Source organism: Myotis davidii, unplaced genomic scaffold (genome assembly GCF_000327345.1).
Source record: "Myotis davidii unplaced genomic scaffold, ASM32734v1 scaffold1252, whole genome shotgun sequence".
In the NCBI taxonomy this organism is placed as follows: domain Eukaryota; kingdom Metazoa; phylum Chordata; class Mammalia; order Chiroptera; family Vespertilionidae; genus Myotis; species Myotis davidii.
The window spans coordinates 198,209-206,111 of NW_006283888.1; the positions used below are offsets into that span (position 1 = coordinate 198,209).

The 7,903-nt window shown below is 41.7% G+C and overlaps 1 long non-coding RNA gene across 1 annotated transcript in view; it reads right to left on the reverse strand.

Annotated features, from left to right (window-relative positions):
• The window catches only part of LOC107184045, a 13,633-nt gene extending 5,736 nt beyond the window's left edge, over window positions 1–7,897 (reverse strand). The window contains exon 1 of the long non-coding RNA XR_001514862.1: window positions 6,063–7,897. This is a non-coding gene — a long non-coding RNA (uncharacterized LOC107184045). The remainder of the gene's footprint in view (window positions 1–6,062) is intronic.
• Between the last annotated feature and the right edge of the window lie 6 nt (window positions 7,898–7,903).

Genomic DNA, 7,903 nt, shown 5'->3' on the forward strand with positions numbered 1-7,903 from the left:
GCAGGAAATTTTCTTTTTTTTTGAAGATCATGCCATTTTCTGGTAACCAATAGGTACCAGTTCTCTTAAAAAAAAAAAAAAGATAAACAAATAAATTCATTAATTACTGTTGTCTAGTCCCTCAACAGAAAATGCTGACTTTCTGGAATCTCTTTCTGGATTGACACACTGTGGGGTTTATAAATTCCTTTCCTTTTGTACTGTTTAAGGTAAAAAGAAATAACCATTTTATTATCCCTTACCTTGTAATTCTTAGTAAGACTCCATTTTAAAAATAATTTATTTTGGAAAGGAAAAAAAATTAAAAAAAATTTTTTTTGGGGGGGACATTATTTTAGAAGCAGTCTTTAACCCCAAATTATAATTCATCTAAGAGATTTTTAAAAGACCACTTCAAACTTCCATCCCACCTTTCACTATCAGTTACTAAGTCAGATGTTTGACTACCTGACCTCATTTCACTGCTCCTGATCTTTAAAAATATTATTTTTATTTTTATTTATTTCAGAGAGGAAGGGAGAGGGAGAGATAGAAACATCAATAATGAGAGAGAAGCATGGATTGGCTGCCTTCTGCACGTCCCCTCCTGGGGATTGAGCCTGCAATCTGGGCATGTACCCTTGACTGGAATCAAACGCAGGACCCTTCAGTCTGTAGGTTGACACTCTATCCACTGAGCCAAACCAGCTAGGGCTCACTGCTCTTGATCTTTAACATTGTCTCTGTGAATCTTTTAATATGACGTTTCATATTATGTGAATGCTCTGATCTCGTAGAGTTCTTCATCGGGCATTCATTGTTGGCTGTCTATTCTCTGAGTAGTGTCTTAGGATATGGCCAAGCTGGTGCCTTGGAGAGTGAACCTAAGAAAAAGGGGGGTGGGTAAGGTGTGCATGGACCTTCTGCTGCCCACATCTGCCCCTTCTCCTCAGTGTGCCTCTGTGCCCAAATGAATGGTATTTGCCACTTCTGCTCTGTGGAAGAGGGAGGAGAGAGACTTGGATTTTCAGTTTGAGAAGGAAGTCATGTACAGGGGATTGGTTTGGGGGTAGCAAATCCCTGTCACCATGCTTGAAGCTCAGAGGAACCAGGGAGGGCACCGCAGGTGTGAACATGGACTTTGAAGGCAGATATTGACAGATCTGAATCCTGGATCTTCCCGCATGAGGTTTGCTCTCATTTGTTTCTCAGTTTCCTCATTTGTCAAATGGGGAACCACATAGGACCAACTTCAGGTTCTTGTGAAGTTTAAAAGTGGTCTAAAAGTGGCTTTGGCCTGGCTGGTGAGGCTCAGTGGTTGAGTGTTGGACCTATGAACCAGGAGGTCACATTTCAATTCCTGGTCAGGGAATTGCACATGTACAGGTTGTGGGCTCAATCCCCCAGTTGGGGGGAGGGCATGCAGGAGATAGCTAATCAATGATCCTCTCTCATCATTGATATTTCTATCTCTCTCGCCCTCTCCCTCTTTAAAATCAATAAAAACATATTTAAAAAAGTAATAGGCTTTGGACTGGACAATAAATGATAGTTGCTATTTAGGAATGATTTTATCAATGCCTGGAAATTTCTATTTTACCATTACCTCAACTTTATGCTTTAAAAATAAAAGATTCCTCAGTCCCCTTTTCCATTTTTGGACCACAGTATTCATGCTCATCTCCCTTGCCCAAATAAATCTGCTAAAAAATTTTCAGTTCTCTATCTCTTTTCATCTCATGAATCTGTATCTTATTATGTGGGTCTCTTACTGTGTTGTAACTCCACTTGTGTGCTGTTTTTTTATTCTTTGTCAATTCTGACCTGATCTCTAAGAAGTAGAATGCAAATATTTCTGTCTTTCTGTCCAAGTTGAATTTCATATTTTCTGAATCATGAAGCTGCCCTCCATGTGACCTAGAAAGCCCTTTGATGATCCATATTTAGCTGTATCCATCAGTCAACAGATGTCTGGGTAGTTAAAGGCCCCCATGAGCTCCCTCTACATCCTGTGGTTTCAAGTTCCTGAGTTGTTAGTTAAAAAGCTTTCATCCCCCCTCCCCCACCTCCCTCCCTATCTATTCCAGGGTAGAAGGACAGATACTCACTATACTTACTGTACCTATTAATTCATTTAACAAATATTTACTCATTAGCTACTACACATTAAATACTGGGTTAGATGTTATCCTCTTTGTTTCCAAATTGCATTTAGAGTAGCCCTCCATATTTCCCGGTTACTTCTCTAGAATCTGCATTGAGCATCCAATTAAATGGTCTCTTCTATTTGCAATGTTTCCTGACCCTGGGAGACTTGGAGACTTAATTGCAAACTCTGATGCCTTGCTATAATGTACCTGCCTTTGCCTTCACAGATTTCAGGATAACATAGGTTTATCATTGGCTCCATCTAAGGGAGTTTAGTTAGTAGGCGAGGCTGCGGGGCTCTGCTTGCCATCCTGCACCATGGACATGAAGAATAAAGTGGTAGCAAGGGTGGAATGCCCAGCAAGTGAAGCAGTTAATTTCCAAAAACCTTTGGTTTTCTATGTCCCTGGTTTCCCACAGAGATGCCCATGAAGAAAAATTCCTCTCCTTTTTTTGAGCTTTCTGGATCTTCCCATTAGATTGCTTCTCTTGGCATGTGAAAGGCAGCCTGCCATTCTGTTCTCCTGTGGAACACAGATGGCCCAGCCCACGCCTATCACTAATGAGGATCACATGCAAAGCCTTCTTGCTGGAGGTTCCTTTCCACAACCCTAGCTCTCCGTCCCCAAGCAGGCCAGTCACTGCTGACAGTGGCATTTCAGTCTGAGAAGGGTGCTTGGGGCTCTCTTACTCACAGAGATAAATAGAAAATTTATTATGTAGGCCTTGGGAAATGAGTCCCATTCAGTTAGCATTTGAAACATTGATGATTAAGGGATGACTGCCAATTTGATTGCAAGAATGAGGCAGTGGGTTCCAGCTGTCCATGGAGGTTGTTGAATTTAAATGTGGGCAAGCACTGGAAGTTCTTAAATAGGAATATGATTAGATGGATATACAGAGGTTGACCAGATAGGAGATTACAATGTCATGTAACCTCACCCAGAATGATAGCAGGGTGGAAAATAGTTATATAAGAACGTTAAAGACACTAAAATATAGTAGAAAAGCATACATTTTGATGTGAGAAAGAGCCATGTCTAATCCCAGCTCTATCACTCGCTATCTATCTGATCTTGGATAAGTACTTCACCTTTCTATATACGAATTCCTTACCTGTGAAATAAGTACAATGCCCATATGGTAGGCTACTCTAAGGTTTAAATGGGATAGCACATGAAAAGACTTTGATGCAGTGCCTTGCACCCAATAAACAATACATGGGAATTCCCTTTTCTGTTTTCCTTCTCTGGTCCTCTCTGTAGTAGAAAGTTACATGATGCACTCCAATATGCTGGACTAAAAATAATGGCCCCATGTGCAATTCTGTACAATTTTACTCTTCTTTTCTTTCTAAAATTTGATTGATATTCAAGATGTGGGATAGTTTCTTTTTCATTGTTATTGCAAGTCAGATGCAGGTCTGGTATTTGTGACCAGGAAAAGAATTCCAAACTGCTAATATGGGCCCCGATAGAGATGCAAAATTTCTTTTTGTCTTAATACTTTAACTCATTCCTTTAATTCTCACAGCTACCAAGGAGAGATCACTGCCACTGGCTGCCCTTGAGGGTACAATGAGTCAGATTAGTCCTCCCATGTATAAATGTGGTACAACTGGTCAGCATCCACTTATTCAGACATCTCTCTGGGAGTCACCTTTCATTCTTTCAAAAAACAAGAGAAGCCAAGGTATACTGTTCAAAAAGAAGTAATAGAACTATTGATTTAACATTAATGCTTACAAAAACACTTCAACAGCTTTTTGAACAAGGTAGAACAACCACTGCTTGTTTCCCACCCAACTGGGTCAAGGCTTTCCCTATAAGAGCTGGTGGCTGTTCATTCCCCCACAAGGTAGCACTCACCTTATTAGGTCAGCTCTAAGAGCAGTCATTAAATGGAGTTAAAATAGACGTCTTTACAACTGTGCTGTGTAAACCGAGTTCTGTTTTCTGGAGTTACACAGATGAAGCCTGACCCCTGTCAGCTATCATGTTTTCTCCTTAATTTTCCCCCAATCCCAATTCCTTCAGAGGGCTGAGTCCAGACCCAAGGTTCTAGCTTGAAGACATGAAGAACAATGGGAACAATAAAAGTAGTTAAACAATCACATAGAAGAAACAAGAACGAGTTTCTTAAGAATGGACACTCTTTATCCTAGAAAATTACTTTTTGGAAGAATATTGCAGAGGATGTTTACTTTCATGTTCCCATCTTTCCCCAAAACAAAAAGAAGAAATAGTGGGCTTAAGGCAGTGTTTCTAATCTATAGATGTTGGCAGACAAATAAAGGTCCCTATGCCTCTTTACTGTGAGTTTTTAGAGATAAGCCCCTGGATGCATCTCCTAGAAGGGGATCTAGTACTTGACCACAGAACTTTTTTTTTTCATGGAGCATTTTATGGATACTAGTATTTTGCGAAACACATTTAGGTAATTATGGTTTCAGATATTCTGTTTGAAATAACTTCCTGATTGATTATTGCTGGATCTGGGAACTGGTGGCCAAGAAACACTAGGATGTTTCCTTGCTTGGAGAGTTGGTTTCCTTGCTCGGAGACTCTTCCTTTCCCTCCCTGTCTCCCTTCCTCTCTTCCTTTAACACTAGCATTAGGCACTCACCTGTCTGCAAGTTTTGAGGCGGGGGAAGGTAAGCCTGTGACATAGGGAATCTGGGAGTCTAGATCCTTCCCATCCACATGATTCTATTTTTATGATCCCAATTGTGGTAGTATTCCATAGAAGGTACTAGCTGGGACAGGAGGTAACTGAGAATTTTGGCCAGCAGGAAAGGGGGATGGAGATGGGAAAAGTTGATGCAATTATTTTTGGCAGGAGTTGGAACCAAAGCAGCAGGAGAGAGTAAGTTTTAAGACTCTCTGGCAAAGAAACTTCCTAATCTGTCACTGAGTATGTGTAAAAAGTGATTAGTGGGTCTCTATATTTATCATGATTACTCACAAATATGTAATTTACATAATATATGCAGCACATTAAGTACTATGTTACCTTATATAATGTGCATATGTATAATGTATATACATGTTATGTAACGCCAGTCTGGAGGTTCTTCCAGGTTCTGCCAAGTATTTCCTAATTTATTTGGCAATTTTAACATATCTTTTCCATCTGTAGAAAGAACTCTCTTGAGAGGAGCTGGTCTCTGACCTGAAATGTAATCATCCTACTAAGTCTATCTCAATTCTCAACTTATTGGAGGAAACCCACAAAGACCAAGCCATAGCAACTCCTAGCCCATTAGTCCAGGGACAACACAAGGTGTCAAAGATTCTTGTTTTATTCTTTGTATTGCTAGTGGGGTAGACGTGTGGGGGGCAGGTGAGAACATGTCAGTGGCATGGCCAGACTAAGAATAAGGTGAGGAATCAGAACTGAATTATCCCCCGACTGCCTGTGTGATTTTGAGAAGTTACTAAACCTCTGTAAGCCTTGTTGTTGTTGTTTTTCATTATTAATATTGGAATGATAATACCTCTCTGCCAATCTCAGAGGTTGCTGTGAGGTCCACTCTGATGAGGCACTCTATAGTAAGAAATCACAGTCACAGAAGTTAAGGGATGAGTGGCAAGATCAGAATAAACACCAACCCTAGGCTTACTGAAGGTACCACATTGGAAGTGAAATTCCACCCAAGTTTGTTATACTCTGGCTCTAAGGAAGACTTGGGACATGTTTCTCAAGCAACATTGTAAGTCCTATGCACTAGAGTAGAGTGGGCAGAGGGCCAGTCTCTGACTTGTGAATCTTTGAGAATCAGTTTCATGTGCTCATAATAGTGCCATGTGTCAACAGCCTCAGTGTTGGGGGATCAGGGCTGAAACATGCAAACACTTCTGTAAATGCCTTAGCATTGGTGACCCCAAATCTGAACCTGTGTGTGTTTCAGAATCAATTGGCTTCCAAGAAGGTACCTGCTGTCATTCTGGAGCTTGTTGATCCCATCACCATGGCTCCAATTCCTCAGGAGATTCTTCGGGTGGCCTGGTTTTCCCCTTGCCCGGTGCTCTGCACTGATAGGTTGAGCAGGATGGTCCTAGATGTCCAGTCCACACGGTCCTAGATGACTGCTTCCTTCAGAGTTAGAATCAATTTGTACACACAATCGTAATTTTCCTTTCCTTGAACAAAGCTCCTGACTCAGTGCCAGGAGATTAGAGGAAGCTCAGCGGAGCAATGTCCAGCGAGCCCAGGCTTCCTCTTGAGGAATCTCAGAGGGGATGGAGGCCTGAGGGAGCAAGGCAAATGTTTCTTCTATCGAAGAAGCTCCATAGACATTTGCTCTCGGGAAAGGAGGGTAATGCCAGCACCAGCTGAAGGAAGCCCACAGAGCTTTGTTGAGACCCTTCTGCGTACTGGCTGGCAGTACCTTGCAGAAGATACCTCAGCCCTCCTGTGACTTTCCACGGAGGTTATCCCTGTAGCCAGCCGGGTTGTTTCCATGCTGAGAGACTATGATGACCGTGATGAGGTGATATGTGGAGAGTTTGATGATCTGTTCAGTGCCTTCAACTCAGACCAACTTCTCATCAGTTCAGGCCAAAGAGCATCATTGAGAAGCATCAATCATGAGGCCTCATTTTCTCATGTGGGCTTGGCCTATGCACACATGTGCTGCACATTTATTCTTCCCTGGCAACCTGGATTCAAATGGAATCATTTCTCAGTGACCAGAAATGACTCTGTTCCAAGATGTGTGGTTATTTTCTCTATCGAGTATCCTTTTCTTTTTTTGTATCTTCTTAAGTGGCACCTCATCCCAAACCACATTAGCCAAGATATCATGGACAAGTCTCTTAATTTTCTGAGACTCGGTTTTCTTATCTGATAAATGGAAGAATAAATCCTGCCCAGTATATATTTCATGGTTGTTTTAATGATCCAGAATAAGAATTCTCAGTTTCTCTATGATAAGAATCTACTTTCATTTCCCTTAAATCACACAGTCATCACAGGGCAATATGTCTTGACAAGGAAATGGTGGAATGGAGGAGTAAAACCTTCTTTATCTTTTCCATTTTCTGTTCCTATGCTAAATATATATTTTTAAATCAGGAAAAGTCTATCAGTAAATAAATATTTATATTTATGAATATATACGCAACACATATGTACACAAATAAGACCATCAGAAGGGCCCTCAGGTCATACTCTGGGAGGACTAGGTGCAAAGAGGCTGGAGGAACCACCTGATGGTTTGTCTCCTGGTCTCCTCAGCAAACGGCCTTTCCCGCCTGACTTCTCTGCCTTCAGGAATAGACTGCCACCAGGGCTTGGAACTCAAACAGGAAACACACTTTGGCTTGAAAAAGAAAGAAGCTGGGGGTGGTTTTTTTTTCCTTCCCTTTTTATACAATATTATGACACCAATTTGAAAAATAAATCCCAGTTTCTCTGCTTTTCCTCCCAGGTGTTCACAGGACTAAGAAAATAAATACCACATCTAAGGTATGCTGTGCAGACAGCTCTGGGGGCTCCTGGAGCTGTCTCTAAACAAACACAGCCACCAGGAGAAGGCTTCGGGAAATAACAAGTGCCCACTGACAGCGGAGAGAACCAAGAATGGAAACACAGCTTTGCACAGCCTTTCTGCCTCCTCAGCAGGTTCAGGGAAAAGCTGTTGCTCTCGCTGGAAGGACGACCAAGAACTCAACGTGCGCTTGCTGAGCCCTGCCAAGGGTTATGCTCTGAGCGTCGGAGGCCATTTGTCTCTTTACAGAGGCACCTTTGTGTAGGCTCTCTGGAATGGGAGCTC